The sequence below is a fragment of the Xyrauchen texanus genome, chromosome 44 (genome assembly GCF_025860055.1).
Source record: "Xyrauchen texanus isolate HMW12.3.18 chromosome 44, RBS_HiC_50CHRs, whole genome shotgun sequence".
Classification (NCBI taxonomy): domain Eukaryota; kingdom Metazoa; phylum Chordata; class Actinopteri; order Cypriniformes; family Catostomidae; genus Xyrauchen; species Xyrauchen texanus.
In genome coordinates this window covers 25,314,403-25,338,632 of record NC_068319.1, presented here as the reverse complement: position 1 = coordinate 25,338,632, position 24,230 = coordinate 25,314,403, and the positions used below count along the sequence as shown (strand labels likewise).

The following is a 24,230-nucleotide window of genomic DNA, read 5'->3' as shown; positions in this document are numbered from 1 at the left end:
ATTAATAAAATACGAAGGCAGTATGCAATATACTGTATACTGCACAGTATTCAGTATGTACTGTAGTAAGCTAGAATTCCATTGCTAACATCACGTGTGTGTCCATCTAATGTGAGGGGTCGATCTGTGGACGGGGTCAGTGTATGTGGCTTTAGCGCCGGTGCGTGTGTGTGTGTTTGAGAGAGTGTGTTTAATAGGAGCATATTTCCTGTTGGCACCCTGGTCGCTCTCACTCTCTGGCTCTGCGATTAGCCGTGGTGAGGAATCCGTTGCACCCGGCAGCTGGAATGTCCTGTTTGTCTAGATCTGTTTGTGCTTTCTGTTGGCCTGGCTGGCAGTGGTGTGTGTGTGTGTGTTTGTGTGTGTGAGAGACGGTAACACAGTGCAGAGCCTTGCTGTTTGATGTGAGCCATTGTGTCGGAGCCAAGCTGCTTCCTGCTGCCACAGAGAATAAGAGTAAGCGACACTTACTTGGGCTTTTCCTAAATATACATTTAAATAGTGCGTAATTTCCGTATTTGCCGCAGTCCTGATGGCGCATGCACACATACTTGCCTCTTTCCGTCTATTAAAAGAATATTTTTGGTTATCTTGAACTTGATTTCTCTAGCCCAGGTATTAAGATGCATTTTGGGCGATTTTGGGCGAACACATGGACAGACGTGTGAATATGTATACACTTTTTAAAAATGTCTGGTTGTATGGTTATTTCAACCAGCACAGTTTGAAACTCTTGTGTAAGCAAAGCGGTTGATTGACAGGTGAGTTGGCAGTGCTTCGCTGCTGTTCTAATGCTTTCAAAAAGATGAGCGTTTACACTATGAGCCCAATGTGTTTCTGAAAACATACAACCACCTCCAAAGTTGGTCAAAGTAAATAAATCTCAAAACGTTTTGGACCCCGTTTACACATGTATTTAGCATTGTCCCATTTTAAATGCGTTTGATTACCACAGATAATCTTTTCAAGTCGTCAAACAAATGGGACAGATATAGGGCTGAACAATTAATCGAAATAAAATTGAAATCACAATATGAACTTGTGCGATTATTAAACCACAAAGGGCTGTGATTTAATTCATTAAACAGTCTGATCGTGTTGCTTGCTTCAAAGTTTATATGCGCCGATCTGTCCTGTCTGTATTGTGTTAGTGCATGATTATAGTGTGTTTATAGCGGTTCTGTTCTCCACAACTCCTCTTCGTGCTCAGAGTATCAGATGTGCTCCAAGTTCAATTCCGTCTGCTTACATGTGCTGAGTGCGTTATATTAAAACCACTCCAGATACTCTTCAGGGTTCAGGGTTAACCCTAGAATAGCTGTGTCCACTCCGTCCCTCTGGTGGGTCTGCCAGTTAAGAGGTTAAGAATTCATGTAAAGACTTTGACAAAAATACGAGCTGAACATTCCTGATTTCAAACCCTCGGGTCTGTTTGACCCATTGACTACCACTATGATGTGTAAGTATATAACTGTACTGTTTACCTTTTCTTAAAAATGGACAAGGCAAAAGTCTGTGATAATTCACAGCATGCCACAGACACTTTCCAAAGACATTAAGTTAATATTAACCCACAACATACCTTCAATACAGGTTAAGTTGTTCTGAATGTTTTTAACATGTGGCTATGGGGTTGCTAGGGTGTTCTGGGTGGTTGCATGTCAAGTCATAAGAGCACACAACCAAGTCTCTGTGATATTCTGATCCCTAGATATGGGTCCATGTAAGTCCCATAAGATATGGGTACGTCAATGTACATTTTTCACCCATTTTATCTTAAGTCTCATTGCTTATGAAAGTAGTAGCACACCTCTCCTAAACAAGCTGTACAAATCTGCACTGAAGTTTAATTCTTAGGTTTAGGGGCTTGTTCAAATCCCTAAGCCTGAGTATGAGCAATAATAATAGTGATGCTTGTCTTAGCAAACTGCATTAATAACAAGCAAAAGCTGGTGAATATCTGTGAGATAATAACACAAAAGAGAGATACAGTGAACCTTAGAGACACACAAAGAAAGAAGAGAGCAAATTCTTCCCAAGTAAGGGACAGGGAGGGTAAATGATTGACGGATCTTTTGAAAAAGATATAGGAATGGAATGAGAGAGCGAGAGAGATGAAATAAGCTCTTCCTCTCGCTGCTTTCTGGTTGAGAGCATACCAGTTCTGCGATGATGTCATGAGAACTGGCCCCGGGCAGACAGGGCTGCTTATGTTCTACAGAGAGGAGGGGCTGCACTCTTTCACCTCATGGAAAGGCAGAACCATATATCACTTCCATATAGTGCACAAAAATGTGTGCCAGAAAAGAAGCTCAGACACAAACACTAGGTCTTGTTTATGTGCCCTCTAGGAATTCTCCAAATTGTCTGAAATTTGCTGTGCCCTCTTGTAATATTTCACTATTAACTTCTTGTCATATTGATTGGTTCTATTCAATTCTAATAGCTCTTGGTTTTACCGTATATATATATATATATATATATATATATATATATATATATATATATATATATATATATATACTGCTCAACATTTACAGGTAATTGGAATGTTTAAAATGTATATTAGTGCACTATATCATACACTATATAGACACTGAAATAAAGAAAATGATACAGGGGTGAAGGTGAGATCTCGCCCTACATTCTTCTTCTGGTTTACTGGCCCAAGGGCAGTTTTATTCATTCTGTTTTAAAGAAGCTGAATTGCCCCTGTAAAGTTCTGCTGTCTTTTATTATTTGACTGTGTACATTTTTAAATATTATCTGCCTTGCTGTCTGCTGCCTACATAGGCAGCTGCCATCTAAGGAAGCACCCTAATTGAAATATAAGGATAAGTTAAAGATTTAAAGCTATTCGTAGGCAGCAACTCAGGCAGCTTTTTTGGTATTGAATAAAATATATGTACTTTTACTTTTGCGTACATTTCCCTCAAATAGTCCACCATCTTGGATGACTTCTTTCACTGTGCTCATCACAGTGCAATCTGGAATTGTCTTCTCTACGAAGGATACAGTACATATGATGCTGCCTTAGATTTTGACCAAAAGAATGTGTCTTACAAGGTAGCGTAATAATGATACCAACCTTTGGTGTGGCCTTCATGCTGGAAGCGTGCCTACAGCTGGGTTTCCATCCACATATTTTCATGCAGATTTTGGGATATCACATGGCTGAATGGAAACACAAGATACAAGTTTCCAAAATGTGCATAAAAACGTAAAAAATCATCAATAGCATATCATCTGAAATATTGCTCTGGTAAATCTGAAGCCTGTCATCAACATAATTGGCCACTAGTACTGCAAGATATAGAGGATATATACGATATGCAATAAGTTGTTGGAAAATGCGACATACGATACAGTAATCCTATGTTGATGTCACCGCAGCGCATGGAACATTGGAACCCCACTGCCCAAATAAACTTTTTAAAAACATTTTTACTATTTGCTATGTTGCAGATATTAAAATAATCTTCAGTTATATATATATATATATATATTTTTTTTTAAAAAGCATATCATTTTAAAGTTATTTTCACCATATTATGAAATAATCTGTTTTAATTAATACACTGTTATTCATGTTCGTATTAATAATTTTTTTTTTAAGAATCTACCACCTCTGGAGTCACAAGTTCGAAGTGGAGGCAACTGAAACTTGTCATCCACCACCTGGATTGAGCTGTGTAACCACGCCACTATGAGGCCCTACTAAGTAGTGGGAATTGGGCATTCCAAATTGGTAGAAAAGGGGATAAAAATAAAACAAACTGGTGAGAAAGATATAGCTACAGGCATAGCACCAAAAGAGGCTGGAGCTCCAAACCGCCAGCAAAGATATAGGGAGCCCTTAACCTAACCCTTTCCATAACCGTGAGTGGAAGTGACCCTTTTGGAGTTGGCACAACCCTTTTAGTTTAACCCCGCCCCTTCTATAATAGCCACACCCTCTTTTGAAGACTCCACTCCCATTTGGATATCTCCAGCCTGCAGCTATTCCTACTTGAAATAAGTTCATTCTTTGAGGTACTTTTGCTTTGAAAATGATTTCCAGAAACACTTGCCATAAACATTGGATTTCTGATTGGTTTAACGTGCTTGTTGTCAGTCCGCACTGAACTTGAGACTGACAGGAAGGATTTTAAGGGACAATCCATTAATTGAAACCCATCATTATATATATATCCACTTAGACCACAGTGGCCGATAAACAAGCCAATTTTGAGTTTGTATACTGGTGTCTGGTCTCATTATTATCTGCACATACACAACACAGAGTGAAATCACAAGACTGCACCGGTTACAGCTTCATAGGCACAAATTGTGACATGCTCCATCATTTCAGTCAGCGTCTATGGATGTTGCATGCACACACCAAGTGGCAATCGCGCACCCGGTCTATTGTCTGCTATTTGAGTCGCCTTGAACATTACTGTATTAAAATCATTCTGTTTTCACAAGCCTTTACGATATGCATATTGTGATATGTACATTTGTGATATTTCGATAAATTCGATAGATCGTGCAGCACTATTTGCTACAATTACTGTACCTCCCAGAACAATCTGATGTGCTTTTACTCCCAGACATAAGGCAAATGAAGTTTGACAGAACTTTTTGTATGCATGCTCTAAAGTGCAAGTGATTTATTACATTTAATAAATGAGCCACAGTGGGTTCAACTTCCATTGTCATTTCATTTTGCGTCAATATCCCCAGAAGCTGCGATTTTGTTCTTTTATACAAATGGAATGGAAACTCTGCTTTATTTGCTAATTGTTTTTCTGATATTCCAATTATTTGCATAAATTAAATTCACAACTTGGATGCAAACATAGCTTATGATGTCTTAAAATTATGTCCAGGAGGTTTTTATTATTCCATTAGTTTTGTTATAATTTGGATTGTTGTAATTTGTGGTAACATTATTTGTCTGTACTGCTTCGGCACCTGAACCAAAGTTCATTCTTTCTCCCCCTCTCTTTGCTGTTTGTTTCTCTTGCCATTCATCTTCTACTTTTCTAACACTTTTTTCTCACTGTACCATGGTATAGTCATAGTATCAGATAATAATACCATGATACTTTGAAGCGTATATGATTGACCTAAAAATCATTACCATTTTCATGTACCATGTTTTTTTAAAACTTGCTCCTTTCACACTTCTCTACTACAAAAATCTATTTTTTCTTCTGTCTCTTGCTGTCTGTCCATCTTCGTTCCTCCCAGTAGACACATTTGTGAAAGTGTGTGTTAATGGGCATTTTTATGAGCTGTACTCGTAGAGGGTTCCTCAATGCAGTCATTCTTATGAATGGTGTGTGTGTGTGAAGGAGGAAGGCATCATGTGTGTCTATGATTTACAATGAAAGGGAGACAGACTGTACTACCATGTGTGTATATCTGTCAGCTTTTCCATCCCCTGAATTTATCTACAAGTTTCAATGTTTTTATAGACTGCAGAGTTATGTTTTTCCAAAAGCAATCATTCAAACCCATTTTTATCTCCAGCCGTCTTTCATGAGAATTCATTCTGAAAATGACACAGCATGCCTCTAATGTGAAAGGCTACGTGCAGGGTTCCCTGTAGCTCTGCAGACGGGTCTGCTGCTGCCAGTGTAAATGCTACACTACTTTGCTTTGGTTGAGCAGCTAAATGGGGCTTATTTGGTCATTTAGATTAAGCAATGTTTATCTCACCAGTTCTCTTACTTTAAACAAGTATCCTTTTCTGTAATTTTACCTTTGGAACAAAAGTAAGGTGCTCTGCACAGACATAATAATTGAGAGTTACGGGGGCATTTAAATGTATTTGGACACTAAAGCCACACATAAAAATGTCTGAATGTCATTGCATTAGATTACAAAATGTCAAGCTAAGTGGGATTTATTTTAAAGAAAGATAGCACAAGACCACTTTTCAAGCAAATCATTTCACAAAAGAAGTTTGTTGTTTTTGAAGTATAAACCAATAGATATACTCTTCAAAATGAAGGCAACTTGACAAACAGACTAAGGCAGCGTCCAAAACCAAAGGTAGCTACCGTGTTGCCTCGCTGAACTATCAGTCAATGACTTAACAGACAGCGTTTGCATACGAAGGTACTCTGGAAACTGGTTTCGGACAGGCTTGCTAGGCAGCACTACGTCACATCGTGGCTTATATACCAGCATTCATTCAGTCCAACTGAACAGCAGAGGTCTAATAATCTTGAACTTGGAATCAAGAGAGTTTTGTCGATAACCAAGCATATTTTTAATAACTTCTATCCGACTTTCTCACTAGAAATTAAATCAAAAGTTGGAAAAATGGGAAAAACTTATATTTAAACACAAACTGGCTATCAACTACCTTTACGGCCGCCATTTTCTTTCTTAAGGCGGGTGCACACTGTACGATTTATAATAGTCCTTTATGATTGTTGCTTGTCAGACTATACGATATGAACGCATTGATATCAGAATGGCACACCATGTGACATTATGTCAGACTGCACGATAGACATCATAGCTGACTGTGGTCCCAATCGTCCCAATCAGTGAACGTGACTCACATTACGGGAGTGTTGCTGAATAGAAGCGAAACGGTGAAATTTGCCCACCACGGAGGAGCATTTTTTTTCTCTCTCTGAAAGTCAGGACATCAGCATTTCCGTTGCTCCAATACCACTCCATCACGAGCATAGGCTAACGTTTACAAGAAAGATGGATTTTGTCAAATAGGCCTATAATAAGACACCTTGATCACAAATACAGAGAATTATAGATGTTGAGAATGAACATGAGTGTGGGAGGTAGCCTACAGTAATAATGAGCAACTAAAATAAAATATTCATTGCGGGAATAAAAAGATTATAATTTTTTAGCCTGAAAAATTATAAACGTCTCTGTTCACATTGAAGAAAACAAAAAAGGTGGGTTATAGTACGTCTTTCTCCTCTTTTAGATTAGTAACCTATTGGCCATGCAAAATTTTGAAAACTCATAAATTCCGATAATATATCACGCTAGGCAAATTCCCTATGGATGATGGACAAATAAAATATAGATTTCTATAATTATATCCAACTGTATATGCTGATTTGGATTACAACGTCCCATAAATACTTTAATACAGACGTTTAAAGTAAATTTATTAAAAGTGAAATAGTAATTAAAATAACGTAAAGAAAATGCACGATAAATAAAAATGTCAAAGAAATAACAAAAATAACAAGAAAATGTAGTAATTTATTTATTTTCATTTTGTAGCCTAAGCTCTGTATTTATTTAATTCAGAGAATAATGTTTTCATATTGCTGACCTGTTACTCTTGTCTCCAACATTTTCTGCATATTTATTTATTCAAATTTTTTATATAAAATTAAACGAAGAAAAAACAGTGAAAGTGCTTGAGTAGAGAGATAACTTGGCACAAATGTTGCTATGGTGGTGCAAACATGGAGCAGGTTTCTTTCCAAGTGAATTGGGTTGCGAGAGAGGAGCATAATATCTCACCAGACCATCTTAATAGCAGTCACACTATACGGCTACGATGCTAAATTTCAGACACTGCCCAAACTTCGTCGGAGGTTGAAGATCATCGCAACGGCTATTAATCGGCTGTCTGTGAACATGTCACACTGAACGTAGTAAGATTGCCGATTTTGACCAGCGACGAGAGAAATCCTTTGACACAGTTATTATAGAATCGTGGCCAAAATTGTACAGTGTGCACCCGCCTTTAATTAATCATGACTTGTTTGTTTACAACTAAACCCTAGAGGGTAAGTACACTCTGTTTATGATTTAATCCTACAAAAGATGTGTGACCTCTTTTCAATGAAATTTTCAATTTTATAATCTCCAGCTGACGTTTGACTCCACTGAAAGATTTTGTGACGCTCCACACTCCAGCTCAGGAGGTGGCAGTAATGCACCATAAGCTGGATTGCCAACTGCCAATAAACATCACAAGAAGAAGGAACACTTTCTTGCCTGTGACAGCACTTTGGATCATGAAAATATCATGACCTAATAAACAGCAATGGTGTTGATGTCAGAGTTGCAGTTGTGTTCAGTCGATAGCTGTAGTGCATTGTCAGTGCTGTCTTGTTCAGTACACAACAATCTCATATTAGCCGGATAGCTAGCTAGAGGCTACCAAGCCTTATTTCTGGTTACCATGACAGCAGGACCATGTAGCCGCTAGCCTGCTAATGCTTCCAAACCTGCTGATTTCATGACTGTTATTCAGTTAGCCAAATGTGTGTATAACTCCATACTGCTTGCGTTTTTAGCTAAACATATGTGATTTAATGACTGAATGACTTGATCATCAAAGTTTATCATCAATATCACAATTTTTCCGATAACATTGATATCAATGTTTATTACCACAAATAATTATTTAGGCTCACTCCTAATTTTCTTTAAAAAGAAAATCCAAAATCTGGGTCACAGTGAGGCACTTAAAATGGAGGTGAATGGGGCAAATCCATAAATGTTAAAATACTAATGGTTTCAAAAGTAGAGCCACAAAACATAAACAATATGTGTGTAAACATGTATTTAGTGTGATAAAATCACTTTCTAACCTTTTCTTTGTAAAGTTAAATCTAATTTTACAACTTGTAAAATGTAATGCTGTTAACCCTTAATCAACTGTAAAAACAATTTAAACAACTTTACAGAAGAATTAATGTAAGTGCTTTTATAAAATCACATGCTCCAAATGCATCTGCCTATTAAGCCCTCCAAAAACTGACCACATTCACTTCCATTGTAAGTGCCTCACTGTAACTTTAATTTTTTATTAATATATTTTTAAGAAAAGCACGGACAAGCCTAAATTATATTTTGTGGTAATCAACATTATATGATATTCCATTAAGGGTACAAGTGGGGGAAATATACATAATGTAGCGCATTGTTTTCTTAACTGTGAGCATTTGATAGTTTGCTTAAATTGGTCTGCAGTCTTCACATGCTCTAGGGTCTTTAAGCTAGAATTTGATGGATGTGTTTCTAACTATCGCTCGCTGTCCTGAGTTTTATATCTGTTCTAGCTAATATTGCCATGCAGACTATAGGAATGTTGTTGGACTTGTAATTGATTCTGTTTGTAGCTAGTCTGTGCACTTGCACTATGTAGATTCCTGTTGAGACACTAAAAACAGGACCCCCAATGAAGCCTATCACTTCAGTACGTGAGCTATAACAGCCTCGGAACCCCATTGCTTGTCTCTGTTTGTAGTGTGTATTGTAGTGTGATTGTTTGTGGTTAGTGAGCAAGATTACTGAACAGTAGCTTTGCTGTTGGGTGCATGATAAATGTTCAAAATTTGCGATAATTTTTTGACTTGCTAATAGTCGTGCATACTGTGCTTGTTACTTGGAACCTCTCTGAGTCGGGCTTGGGAATGGGGGTCAACAGAGGCTGGCAGTGCTTCCTCTGTGCCTGATCTGGCTGATGTTATCAAGGGTTGAAAGTCTGTTTTGGGAGAGCTGGGCAGTTCGGGGTGGGAAGGGTCGAGGAATATGGACACTGGGGTCAGCCTGCCCCTCCCCCCCGTGGGACAGTCGAGGTATACCGACACTGGGGTCAGCCTTTCTAGCTTGGGAAAGGCCTGCTAGAGCTTAGACTACTGAATGACGTTGAATAAAATTGGAATGGAAAAATGGCCAAATTCAGACAAGATGCACGTTCGCCCCTTCTCTCTTCCGTCCCCTACATCCCCATCCGAGGAAAGTCAGTTTTCTCACAGGAACCACGCCATTGTGTCCATGGTGCTTGCAAATGAGGAAAAGGAGGTGACGCTTATGTTAACCTCATCTGTTTCAATGGATAAAAGGGATTGCCCTGTGATATCATCTGAACTTGCATCTGAATATAGCCATGCTGGTATATGTTCATTACCCGCCGGGGCTCTTATCAGACTTTTTTCTCAATAGCCTGCCACTTTTGATCTCCAGATTTCTGCCCTCTTTGAAGATATCCATTACAAAGAAAGGGGACACTGAAGACCCCAAAGCTACAGTGTTAAAGCACTGGGCCAAAGAGCCTGAAATCAAAGGGACAAACTCCACCACTGTGGGAGAACTTTCCCGCACCCCTCCCCCCCTTCCCCAGCATGTTACTGATTGGTCAGGTTGCGTACCTGTCTCCGTCCGTCTGTTTAAACCTCCTCTCTGGGAGGTATGACTGTTTTGCTCTCTCACCATTTTTTTCTCAGTCTTTTCTTCATCTATTTTTGTGAGCTGGGCTGGTCCAGCCAGTTCCCACAGAACGGTTCTCATGATTATCGGCAGGAGATAGCGTCAGGGATGGAGGAGGATTGGGATGGGGGGTTGTGGTGTTTGACAAAGACCGGGAAAGACAGCTCTGCACAGGGAGATAGCAGCTCTGTTACATGTGGGGGGGGGGGGTTACTGGGGTCCAGCTCCGAGATATCAGTAAAAAGCAGGGGGCAAAGAGAGTTGGAGATGGTGGGGGTGATTGAGGGACTGCGGTGGGGTGGAGCAATGGAGTTGCGGGGGCACTGGGAGAGGGACAGATTCAGTTCCCACACTTATAATAACTGTGTCAAAGGAGACTGAAAGGGGACAGCCTCTGGCCCTAGAGAATTTAGCAGGACCAACCAGAAGAAGGAGGGGTGATGAAGTCTTGGCGATGGGGTCTGTGACACAGGAACTCACTCAGGCCTTATTAGGCTTCACCTCAGCACTTTCACACCTGAGTCAAACCCAACACCCAATGCCTCCTCTACCTCAATGCCTCCACTTCATCTCCCCCTTCTTCTAGCTACTTTCCCCCCTGGCTTTTGTTCACCATCTTGCCTCATTTCCTCTCCACACCCTTTTTCTTGTTTCTCTCTCACATGTCTTCTTGTCCACCCCTGCTGCCATCTTAAAGCCCTCAATTTTTGTCCTTTCCTTGCAGACACCAACACTTGGAAAAGGGGCACTTTAAAGTCGCTTTTCCCCTCTCAGGCTCCCATGTCTTTCCAGCATCATTGAATATTTCCATGCTAGACAGGTAGATAAATGCATGCTAGGTCAGCAAAGGTGGGGAGGGTTTTTTGCAGAACATAGAGGGCTAATGAGATAAGAAATACCGGACAGCCAGATTTTTTAAACTTTGAGTTTTCAAACTGTTGACACATCATGTGGTTTCTCTTTCTTTCTTTTTCTTTATTTTTTTTGTCTGCCTGCTGGGTCTGAAATCTGTGGTGCCCATTGGACATGGCAGGACACCAGTCATCCCACATCTTTCTCAGGCTCATCCCCGCCTTCAGGGCTGCTATAGTCAATATTTACAGTTGAGTATGAATCATGAAGACTTCACAATAGCATTCCGAACATGCTAAAGTATGTCAGTTACAGAGAGCGAGCAAGGGAAGAAAGAAAGGTGTGAAATGTAGCACATGGCTTTCGCAACAGAATCTGGTGGCGCTCCCATGACAAGACACCGGGAGACAGGACGGGACAAATACCACAGTGAGTTACTGTGGGTGTGGTGGGAAGTCTCTCTCTCTCTCTCTCTCTCTCTCTATTTCTTTCTCTCCCTGATATAGCTTATAAAGGATATCTTGATATTATTGATGATATATATTGACATTTATAAATTTTTCTGAAATGTTTTAAAAATGTAAAAATCAAGAAAAAATCTGTAAATGTAAACTACAGTAAAAATCTAGTCCCAAATAATCGACTTTGCATACTATTTTTTACTAATTGAACACAAGGAAGAATTATATTTAATCACTTTATTTATATGCACCAATATAACAATACATGGTAATAAACAACAATAGTTTTTACAAAAACATGTAAAATACCACATGGTACTTTTGAGTAACATTTTTGAGAGACAGGAATTAATAATACAATTTGTATGGTTTTGAACCAGTTCACGAGTTCAACCAGTTCACAGAACTTATTCTCAGAAATGAATAAAATTTCTGAGCTCTACCAGCATTTTTGCTAATGAGGTTTAAATGAGAAATTATCATAAAACACCTGTTTTAAAGCTCTCAAACTCACAAGTCAAGACACAAGGACTGAGAAAACTGGCCTACTGGTACATTGTGTTAAAGACACATTAAAACCAATGCAATATTCAGTGTTGGTTCATTTTATATCTGCAACAAAAAAAATCAAATTTATAGTAAATATATGATATATCACCAACTCCAAATTCCCCTGTGACATCCTTAAGGGTGTTTTTTTCTGGCAGTATGTTAGAGTCATTGATCTGACAGCCTGAGATGAAAGAATGAGATGAACGAGAGAAAAGAAAGCGCTATGAACTATTCTTGGTTTCAGGGCTCGTAGTGGGGCTATTATCCCCCTATTTGGGCAGTGCTAAAGAGCTCAGCTCTGAGAAGGGGGCAAGTATCAATGGGGTGGGTGGAAAGGCTAGCTTCATACAGGCCAAGCTACTGCACAAAACCCCCAGTGCCCCCCTGAGCCCTGCAGCTAAAGCCCACACAAAGAGTCTCCTTACTGGCCATTATTCCTGAGCTCTCTTGGTTCTCTGTAGAGCTCCAGTTCCTAACCAGCCCCCCTCGTCCAATGCTGCCAAGAAGCTTTCTGGGTATGAGTGGTTCCAAGACCAACAGCGAAGCCTTTTCTGCACATATGTATGTTATTAGAAAAAAGAGAGAAGTGCTGGAAAAGTTGGCATGTTGACTGTGTCCTGTCCTGTCCTGAGTGGTCAGATTCAGCTTTCTGGGCAATGAACGGACCATTAGCACCACCAACAACGCTTATCTAAACCACCTCAAGGCAAGGTCACGGGAGAGAGAAAGAGAGGTCAACGCTGATGAGCTTTCTACTAATGCCTCAAGTAAACGAGCAGTCTCTCATCTTATTACCTCTAAGAGAACTGAACTTTTGGTTTTCTTCTTAATGTCTTTTGAGGTTCCTTAGGTTCTGTTCAGGGTTATTATCATATCTAGTGTTGAGGAAACTACTTGGAAACTATAGCTTCACAAGCTACTCATAAACCTAGTTAAACTGCAGTCAAGCTTCCTTTTTTATAAAGTAGTTAGCTACACCACAAACTACAAGAAAAGTTGCTAAATTTGAACTATTTAAGGAGGCAATACCATTTTAAATAGAGTAGATGATAACATTTATCGATATTTGTCTTATTTGCTATATTTGTACTTAAAATGCCACACAAGGTCTCAATAATATCAGCAACTTGTGTTTTTATTTTTTTTACCGGTTCATTGCAAGGCACTGTATAAGCAAAACGATTATGCAAATTGAAATAAACTGAATCATATTCAATAATTGGCAGATAAATTGTGCCGATTCACTGTTTCACATGATTGTGATTCCTGTTTCAATACAAAAGCACTTCTTAATTTAAATGTTAATTGAAACTCTCAACTGATAACTTGCCTATAATTATGACAAATGAAACAAAAATATATAAAAACAAAGTTAAAATTAATGGTATGTTTACATGGCAACAATGTACTAAAAACGGAAAAGTTTTCCCTTTGCATTTTTGAAAAGATTCGCGTACAGACGTCAATCTATTTGAAACAATCCCCGTTCACGCAGATCCGCGAAAATTACTAAAAACTTAGTATTATGCATGCCAGGCCAGTAGTTGACGATGTCACATTGTTATGAAACACTAAGTGCCTGCGCACATAAGCATTCTTCCACAGAGCGGAGAATACAAGCAATGAAGATGGTGAAAGCATCGAGCAATTTTGTCTGGATGGACGATGAGGTTGCTTTATTACTACAATTAATTTGCTGGAGAAGCGTCAATAAACTCAAAATCTTGAGCAGCACAAACAAAGTCCTGTAGTCCGCCATTGTAGTTTTGAATGTCTCACGCATTGTTTTGAAGTACTCGCACACATGCCTATAGACAGAACACGTAATACGCGTGCGCATGGCGTCACCGTTTACACAAATGTCACACACGTTTTTGTATGTTTACACGGAGATGATAACTGCATCGTTTTCAAAAACTTGAGGCCCCAAAACCCCATTGTCATGTAAACGAACAGCCAAAACGCATAAAAACTTTTCAGTTTTTCGTTGAAAACGTTGTCGTGTAAATGGACCCTAAGCTATAACTATCCAAACCATTGGTGAAATTAAAAACTATTTTGCTTTTATATGTAATGTAAGTGGTTTTATGAAATTATAAGCTTCACATTTTTGCCTTTAAACCCTCCAAAAATGGCCTCATTCACTTCTTTTCTAAGTGCCAAACTGTAACCTCGAGTTTTGCTTCTTTTTTTTGGGATGTGTCAAAAAAAAAAATTGGGTAATCAACATTATGCACAAATCCTGTCAATTGAGCTTAACTTGTATCGAACCAGGAATATTCCTTTAAGAGTCTGGTTAGTTAATATTTATTTTCCCACATGGGCAAAATATCTTTCTCTCTCAAGACTGCTGTGATTTTGTTTTTGGCCGCCCAAGCTTGCAACACATGTGTCAAAGACTGAGGTTTGCATTGCCAATAGGGCAGGAATCTGAACCCTACTCTTGTTCTCACGCTTACCTGCCTCTGCTATAGTTTGAATCATAGCACTCTTCCCTCATTGGTCAACTGCTTGGTCATGTGACCTAGCCACAGCACAAACCTGCTGCCAGTATGCACTCCAGGATTTTCCCATGGGAGCGGCAGTGAGTGAGAGAGAGAGAGAGAGAGAGAGAGAGAGAGAGAGAGAGAGAGAGAGAGAGGGAACTGGAGTCTGTGCTAGTCGAAATGAATATTTTCCCTCCATTCCCCTCCCCCTCCTCCCTTCTATGGGAGCTGTCCTTTCTGTCTTCTCTCCAGCACGTCTCTCTAATTGGAAGTGTTTTTTAGCTTGTTGGAGTTTAAGTTATGTTGGCCTCACTCACATTTCATCATCAGCACAGTACTCGCAGACTGTCAGCGAACAGCCTAGCTTTTGTAGACATTGGGACAGTCCACATCTATGCGTGTCGTCTGCACATACGTCTGGCTTTGACTGGATTAACAAGTATCACAAAGCAGTTGAATGCAACCGTATGTGCTTGCGATCAAAAAAAGTGCTCAAATTGTGCAAGACTTAACGGCATGGGGAAAAATGAAGTATACCCTAGCCTTGACTCTGTGACCTAATCAGGTGCTGCATAGCTGTATATTAACTACAAATGTATTCTGATTGGCTGTGATTGTGCAGCGTTGCACTGAATTTGCATTTAAATGTGGACAGAAAATAACTTAGGACAGTGTTCATTTTCACACAGATTGTTTTAATCAGTATTTAATTGTGTTATATTCATTCATTTTAGTTGAGAGACATATTGTAGTTAATGTTAAAGTGCAAAATAAGAAAAAAATGATCAATTTGTAACAGACAAAACTTTAACCAAATATTCAAATATTTTGGAAAAATATAAACAACACACCATTATTTAAACATGTATCAAACATATTAAATATTAATATGTAAAATTAAACATCATGAGAAAACTTTCCTGAAAACTTGAGCTCCTGAAAAAGTAGCGAATAATGAAAATAGTGAAGTTTTAGATAATTCTTTGAAGTTGCTCTGTTGTGAATTCCTTATGTTTAGACAGGTTAGAATGTACCACTACAAGTTAGCCAATTTTGTTTGTTGGGTTGTTTGCTAAAAGTTAACCTTACCAGTCGGAGTCCCAGTCATGCATTCATCAGTAGCTTTGGAGGAGGACTCGTGGTGGGCATGTTGAAGGAGGCTCTATGGCAGGAGGACACTGAGAGGATGACTGCACCGGCTCAGTCTTCTTGCAGTCGAAGTTTTCTGCTCTTAAGTTTATTCCGTGTACTGTCAAGTGCTTCATCGCATTTGCTGTGTTGCCTGGTCTTGGCAGCAATTATCTTGTCGCAAATATTGCATCGCGCGCTGTTGGCATTGAGCCTGGTGAAATGTAGCCACACTTTTGATCTTTTCCACATCTTTTAAATCTATGGGTGTTGGGACGAACACACTACAGCCTCACGTGTGAGCCGTATCTCTGGGCGTAACTGGCATAAAATAGTGTTTTTCCTTGATGCTTAACCACAGCCAATGACCAGCACTTTTAGATTTGGGCACATCTTGCATGCTACATGCTTATCACTGACGTTGACGAGATTAACCCCTTAGGTATCGAAATTTGGTACCAAATGACAAGACATTTTTTGATACTCGATTGTTTAGATGCAATTCGGTCGATGCCTAAAATGTATCGAACTCGATACCCAGCCGTATCACAAAAGCATTTGTCTTAAGATGGTTATTATATCGTCAGCTTTAGTGTGTTAACAGGAAATATAAATGATAGACTCACAAACATTAATTTTGCAAATAGAAAAGATTAGAACAGAAGAACAGGGAGCCCTGCAACAGATGTAATGTCCCCCACAGAGCCCCCCACTGAACATCGAGTCAATCTGAGATTACATGAAGAGACAGAAGCAAGTGAGACGGCCTAAATAGAAGAACTGTGATGAATTCTCCAAGAAGCTTTGACCATCCTATCTGCCAACAACCAAGAAAAACTGTGTCCAGGTGTACATAGGAGAATTGGGGCTGTTTTAAAGGCAAATGTGGTCACAACAAATATTGGTTTAGCTTTTCTATGTTTATTGGACTTTGTATGACATTAAGTGATAAATGAAAACTATGTCATTATTTTTGAAGACATCCTCACCATGCAACATTTGCCTTAAACGTTTGCACAGTACTATATTTTGTAATATTACATTTATTTTGTGGATGCAGCTGATTAATCTCACAAACAGTATATAGGATGTGTCTGAGTGAGATAATTAACCTATCAACAACATTTAGTCAAAACTTGATTTCATTGCTTTCTATCCAATGAAATGTACCTAATTTAAGTTTACTTAATCCATTTGAGTTTGGACTACATGAATACTGTAACAGTGATGAAACTGGGCAGGGGATTTCCATCTTCCAGCATGTTTTGCAGCGGACTGGATGAATGTTTAAGTTTAGTGTTATTTCATGCAAGATTGGATGCTTGTAGGATCAGCACGGACCTTTAGTTTAATTGATACTTAATTTGAATAATGCTTAGCTCAATAAGCAGTTGCTATCAAATTGACAGTGCAACAGTTTCACTGTCCTTACACTTGCTCAATTGGCTTACACTAATGATTACTAAAATGAATTAACTTGGACCAACATAAGAAAATTATTTAAATTAAACATTAGTATATTGAGTTTGTTGAACCTAATGAAGTTGAGTTAAAACTACTATAGTACATTGATTCGACCTAATCCAAGTAAATGATGTCGGCTGACTGAAACAGCCTTAATTTAAATTAAAGAAATTAAAATGCTTGTAAAAACTTTCTCAAATTCAGTTAAGTAAGGGTAATGACTTTGTTTTAGTAAAGTTCATTGGTGTAATGATGACTCATTCCATCCATCAGCGATTTATTAAGGTAAGCAATGTCAGTACAGGCGAAGGTAAATGGCAGGCAAACAGGTATGTACAGGTAGGCAGAATCGTGGTCAGACAGGCAAGGAATCAGGGCAGGCAGTAATCATCAATGGTAGAGGGACAGGCGTAAACTCAGTAAAGGCAGGCGGCAGACAGACTTAGACGGTATAATCAGATAAGGGTCAAAACACAGAGAATCAGGAATAAACAAGGATAAACGCTCAGAAATGCAGCCGGAGCAAAACAAGACTTCGCAATGAATGAACATGCAAACACTGTTTAAGTAGTGTGAAGTTAATGACAGTCAGCTGGAGCGTAATCACGCCGGGTATGTGGGTTTATGGGAATTGTAGTCTAATGGTCAGTACTCGCGTGAAACCGATCTCAGGTGGCCGGTTGGGGAGGTGCCTTCACCGGCGTTCGTAACAGAGCCCCCCCCCTGTGAGCGGCTCCTGACGCGAGGATGTGACCGATGTCGGGGTCTACCTCGAGGACGAGGGGCCGGTTTTGCCGGGTTGATCCTGTGGAATTCCGAGATGAGGTTGGGATCGAGAATGTCGTTGGCTCGGACCCAGGATCTCTCCTCCGGACCGTACCCCTCCCAGTCCACCAGGTACTGGATTTGACCTTGGTGACGTCTGGAGTCCAGCAACCCTCGTACCAAGAAAGCCTTCTCACCATCCATAGTTATGGGTGGGGGGGCAGGGTTCGTCTCCTCCTCCTCAGACCCCGGACCACCGGCCGGTTTCAGCAACGAGACATGGAAAGTAGGAGAAATACGGTAATTAGCCGGTAGTTGGAGACGAAATGATACAGGTTTAATTTTTTTAATGATTTTGAAGGGACCCACATACCTGGGGCTGAGTTTCTTGCAGGGTAAGCGGAGGCGGAGGTCTCGAGTGGAGAGCCAGACCCACTGTCCAGGACCATAGTCAGGGCAAGGACGACGATGTCTGTTGGCTTGTCCCCGTGATCTGTCTAAGGCTCGTTGGAGGTGGACGTGAGCCTGGTCCCAAACCACTTCGCTGCGTTGGAGCCAGCTGTTCACTGCGGGGACCTCTGAAGGTTCACCGGACCAGGGAAACAAAGGGGGTTGATACCCTAACACACACTGAAACGGGATTAACTTGGTGGAGGGTTTGAGGATGGAGTTCTGGGCACATTCGGCCCAAGGAAGGAAGCGAACCCAGTCAGTTTGGTTATTTTGGCAGTACATGCGAAGGAACTTGGTGATTTATTGGTTGAGTCGCTCTGTTTGACCATTAGATTGCGGGTGGTAACCAGAAGTGAGGCTGATGTTAACATTAAGTAGACGGAAGAAAACGGTCCACACCTTGGAGGTGAACTGAGAGCCCCGGTCCGAGACGATATCTTCGGGGAGCCCATAATAGCGGAAGACGTAGTGGAAGAGGTGTTCTGCTGTCTCGAAAGCTGTTGTGAGTTTGTTTAGGGGAATTAGGCGGCACGCCTTGGAGAACCGGTCTATGACGGTTAGGATGGTGATGTGCCCTTGCGAAACTGGTAGGTCAGTCACGAAATCCACGGCGATGTGGGACCAGGGTCGTTGAGGTATGGGAAGAGGTTGAAGTAAGCCTGCTGGGGGTTGTTTAGGGGTCTTTGCCCTATTTCAGGTATGGCAATTGTTCACGAACGTGGATGTGTCGTTCTGCAGAGTTTCCCACCAGAATCGATTCCTGAGCAAGCGTATTATAGCAGTGATACCGGGGTGTCCGGAGTTCGTGGAGGCGTGAACCAAACGAATTACCCTCTCCCTCAGGCTGAGCGGGACATACACTTGGTCGGGTGGACATCCTGGCGGGGGTGGATTGGTTGCATTGGCCTGAGAAATTTCTGACATAATGTCCCACTGGACCGGGGCTACAATCAGGGTGGATGGGATGATAGGTTCGGAGACTGGATGCTGAGGCGAGGGGTCGTGCAGGCGGGAGAGCGAGTCGGCCTTGACGTTTTTTTGAGCTGGGAATATATGAAATGGAGAAGTCGAACGAGTGAAGAATAAGGCCCATCTAGCCTGTCTGGGATTGAGCCTTTTGGTGGAGCGTAGATATTCCAGGTTGCGGTGGTCTGTGAGAACAAGGAAAGGATGTCTAGCTCCCTCAAGCCAGTGATGCCACTCCTCCAGAGCTGCTTTCATGGCCAGAAGTTCACGGTTGCCCACATCATAATTCTGTTCGACAGGAGACAGTTTACGTGAATAGAAAGCACACGGGAACATCTTTGGAGGACTACCCTGACGTTGGGAGAGAATGGCGCCAATGCCGGTATTGGATGCATCAACTTCCACCACGAAGGGAATGTCAGGGTCTGGGTGATGGAGAATGGGGGCTGAGGTGAAATGCTCCTTTAGCTGGCTGAAAGCTCGGAGTGCATCGATGGACCACTGGAGTTTAGTGTGCCCCCCTCTTAACCATGGCAGTGAGTGGTGCGGCGACGGAGCTGAAGTTTCTGATGAACCTACGATAGAAGTTGGCAAACCCAAGAAAGCGTTGTAGTTCCTTCACCGTCGTAGGTTGTGGCCACTTTAGGACAGCGTGCACCTTACTGTCGTCCATAGCCACCCCCTCTGGGCTGATGATGTACCCGAGGAAGGCAACCGACGTCAGATGGAACTCGCATTTCTCGGCCTTGGCATACAATTGGTGTTTGGTGAGTCGTTTCAGAACTGTTCTGACCTGTATGATGTGTTCTTCGAGAGAATTCGAGTAGATTAAGATGTCGTCGTTGTACACTATCAAACACTGGTTCAGCATGTCTCTAAAGACGTCATTAATAAAAGACTGGAACACGGAAGGGCTATTGGACAATCCGAACGGCATCACGAGGTACTCATAGTGCCCACTAGTGGTGGAGAAGGCCGTCTTCCATTCGTCCCCCTCCCGAATGCGGATTAAGTTGTATGCGCAGCGGAGGTCAAGTTTGGTGTAAATCTTAGCTGCTCTCAATTGCTCAAGGGCTGCGGGAACTAAGGGTAGTGGGTATCGGAACTTGACTATGACGTCGTTCAAGCCGCGATAATCAATACAGGGACGGAGGGTCCCATCTTTCTTGCCCACGAAAAACAATCCTGCAGCTGCAGGTGAGGTGGACGGGCGGATGAAACCCTTAGCTAGCTCCTCCTTGATATACGAGTTCATGGCGTGAGATTCAGGTTCTGACAGTGGAAAGACTCTGCCTCGGGGTGGCGAGGAGCCAGCTAACAGCTCGATGGCATAGTCGCTGTCGCGATGGGGCGGCAGCTGAGATGCCTTGGTTTTACTAAAAGCCTCACTTAAGTCGGCGTATTCTGAGGGAATTAATGAGGTTTCGTCAGGCTCTTTCAGGATCTTAGTGACACCTACAGAGGTAGGAATAATGGTTTTCAGACATTTGTGCAAGCAATCGGTGCCCCATCGCATGATCTGATTATTCTGCCAGGAAATTAATGGATTGTGCTCCCGTAGCCATGGAAGGCCGAAGTTGTGAGGTGAGTGAATGACAAAAAATTGGGTAGTCTCTGAGTGCAACACCCCAACCTGTAAGGTAATGTTGCTGGTGGTATAATGCACTCGTCCAGATCCCAAGGGACGTCCATCTAACGCCGCCACTGCCAAAGGGGGATTACAGGGAATGAGAGGAATTTTGTACTGTTTCACTAAGGCACCATCAATGAAATTGCCTGCTGCTCCTGAGTCTATCATGGCATTGATATTAAAATAATTTTTTTGATGAATGAGCCTTATGGGCACTTCGAAACTGATAGTGGAAAATGTAGAGGAAATTAGCAGACTCACCCCATATCGCTGTGCTTGTGCAGGTCGTGTGGGGCAGTTGGCTCTCAGGTGTCCCGCTTGACCGCAGTATAGGCAGAGGTGATTGGCAATGCGGCGATCCCGCTCCTCCTGAGAGAGGTGTGTGCGGCCGATTTGCATGGCCTCTGGCTCCTCACTGTGTTGAGGCACCGAATACGTGGGTTTAGACCATGAAGCTGGGCGTCTGGAACAAATGAGATTATCAATGCGGATGGCCAACGTGATGAATTGGTCCAACAAAATGCCCTCGTCGCGACAAGCCAGCTCAGATTGTACCTCAATGTTCAGACCCTGGCGGAAGAGGAGTTTAAGTGTATCTTCCACCCAGACGGTTTGCGTGGCGAGAGTGCGGAATGATGCCGCTGTCCGATTTCCTTGGCGGAGTGAGAGCAATTGTTCACCGGCGCTCTTACCGCATTCAGGATGGTCAAACACCTCGGATAAGCGTTGAATGAAGGCATCGAAAGTAACGCGGTGCAAACCCTGATTGGTCCAAACAGCGGTGGCCCATTCCAGAGCTCTTCCCGTGAGCAGCGAGCACACCAAGAGGATTTTACTCTCGTCGGAGGGGTAATGAGTGGGTTGTTGGCTCAGGAAGATCGAACACTGCATCACAAAGCCTTTGCATTTGGAGGGAGTTCCGTCGAACTTCTCGGGGAAGGCTAGACGAGGGCTGGCGGCTGCACTGTATTGAGACAGCGCAGTGGTCATTTGGCTGGGTTGAGGTGCCGCGGGTACGGACTCAGGTGCGGGTTGGTGCAAACCTCGTAGGGACCTCATGGCCTCCTCGATAAGCGAGGTGAGATGGCTGAGCTGGTGTTGATCGCCAGCCAGCTGGTTTGCTTGAGCGGAGAGTTCCTCCGAAACTCGAGAGAAGATCGCTGGATCGGTAAATGGCGAAGTCTTCTGTAATGATGACTCTGGTTGGTTGGGATCCATCAGCGATTTATTAAGGTAAGCAATGTCAGTACAGGCGAAGGTAAATGGCAGGCAAACAGGTATGTACAGGTAGGCAGAATCGTGGTCAGACAGGCAAGGAATCAGGGCAGGCAGTAATCATCAATGGTAGAGGGACAGGCGTAAACTCAGTAAAGGCAGGCGACAGACAGACTTAGACGGTATAATCAGATAAGGGTCAAAACACAGAGAATCAGGAATAAACAAGGATAAACGCTCAGAAATGCAGCCGGAGCAAAACAAGACTTCGCAATGAATGAACATGCAAACACTGTTTAAGTAGTGTGAAGTTAATGACAGTCAGCTGGAGCATAATCACGCCGGGTATGTGGGTTTATGGGAATTGTAGTCTAATGGTCAGTACACGGGTGAAACCGATCTCAGGTGGCCGGTTGGGGAGGCGCCTTCACCGGCGTTCGTAACAATTGGACAGGCGATCTGCTCTTTTATCTTAAGATTGGAAATCCCCAACATACCATGGCTGGATTATTTGCATCAGTTCTTTCTAGACTTTTCTATCTTAAAAAAAAATTATATATTTTTTTCTCATCATATTTTTGTCAACAGTTATTATTGAGAACAGTGATTATCTTCATGATGAATATTTTTTGTCTCGTCTTGATTATCGTTGACAAAATGTAATTATAAAAAAATCCCTTCGTCAACTAAACTTTTGTCAGTAATTTCGTTGACGAGATTAACAGTGGACACGGTGTAATACACTAAAGTTTAATTCACTAAACTGGAAAGTTTATGACATGATATTGGAATGCTTTAGTGCCGCAGCCTAGAAATCTAGCAAAAGTGGCTTCAAAACAAGAGAAAAGCAGGTCTAATGTGCCAGCACATCAAAGTCAACTATGTACATTTAAAAGTGTTTGGCAATCAAGAGACATTTCATAGCCGTTGTTGCAATAACAACAACACTTGCTTCATACACATAGCACTGACATATTTGCCATCGGGTTCGGTCTAGTCACGCCTGTCTGTCTCTCTCTCATGTTTGTGTACGTTCAAGAGTGAAAGCTTGCGTATGTGGTTTTGGAGGCAAACACAGATGGAGAAAGAGTTGCAGTAGTGCATGGATGAGTCTGAGAGTTTGCCAAGCAGGTTTAGACTTGTTCTTGCATGGGAAACTCAGGAGCTGGGTAAATAGTTGCAGTGTGTGGGAAGGGATCTCTTAAGGTGGAATGGAGAGAGTGTGAGAGTGAGCAGTCAGGGGTTGAAAAGGGCACCTGTGTCTGTTGCACACATACACACACACACATACACGTCTCTCTTTTCACAACACCTTATGAGTGTTCAGAGTAAAAGTAAATCCAGTTATTATTTCGGTTTTGAAAAGACAATTTGTTGTATATTATTAAATACAATGATTTATAATAATATTCAAAAACTTGGTTCTTGGTTCTAAAACAAGTTATAGAAAAATTCCAGGTCCTATTCAAGCTATGCATAATGGACAGCATTTGTGCATAATGTTGACTATGACAAAAATGTTGTTGCAGTAAAGCCCAAAGTATGCTTCGTACAGGACCCGATTTGTCTTACAGCGCATCTTTGAATGTGCATAATGCGTATGCACCTGGAATTATTTGCACTAATCAGTGGGTCCACAAGGTGGCAACACTCACATTTGAGCCTTTGCGGTCACGATGAAGCACTAGAAGAATATTTAATCACTGCTATACATTACGAGACAAATGTGGAAACAACAACAGTGGATGTGCCCATCAAGAGGTCTGGAGACACCTGCATTTTTTTTACACCTGTAATTAATAGCCAATCACATGTAAGCCATTGCTTTATAAGTCTGCTCACAATCTATCACATTTCTGTTTCAGTGTGCTAACACAGCAACCTCCACCACCCCACCACCACCAGTTGAGCCCTGTCCCGCACGGGGTAGGCTCCTCGCCCCTGCCTCCTATCTCCGGCAGGACATGACGGTTCCGGTTACAACTCCCTCGGACTGCCGGACGGGGCCTACGCCAAAGAGAGAGACATTTCTTTCTGTTTTACAGTTATCAAATA

The 24,230-nt window shown here is 41.7% G+C and overlaps 1 long non-coding RNA gene and 1 pseudogene across 1 annotated transcript; both read left to right on the top strand.

Moving 5' to 3' along the window:
- Positions 1-24,230, top strand: part of LOC127636645 (exonuclease mut-7 homolog) — a 59,574-nt pseudogene that overhangs the window by 31,423 nt on the left and 3,921 nt on the right.
- Positions 365-24,230, top strand: LOC127636923 (uncharacterized). The gene is made up of 3 exons (XR_007969648.1): positions 365-456; positions 11,237-11,484; positions 24,041-24,230. It is a non-coding gene; the product is annotated as an uncharacterized LOC127636923 (long non-coding RNA).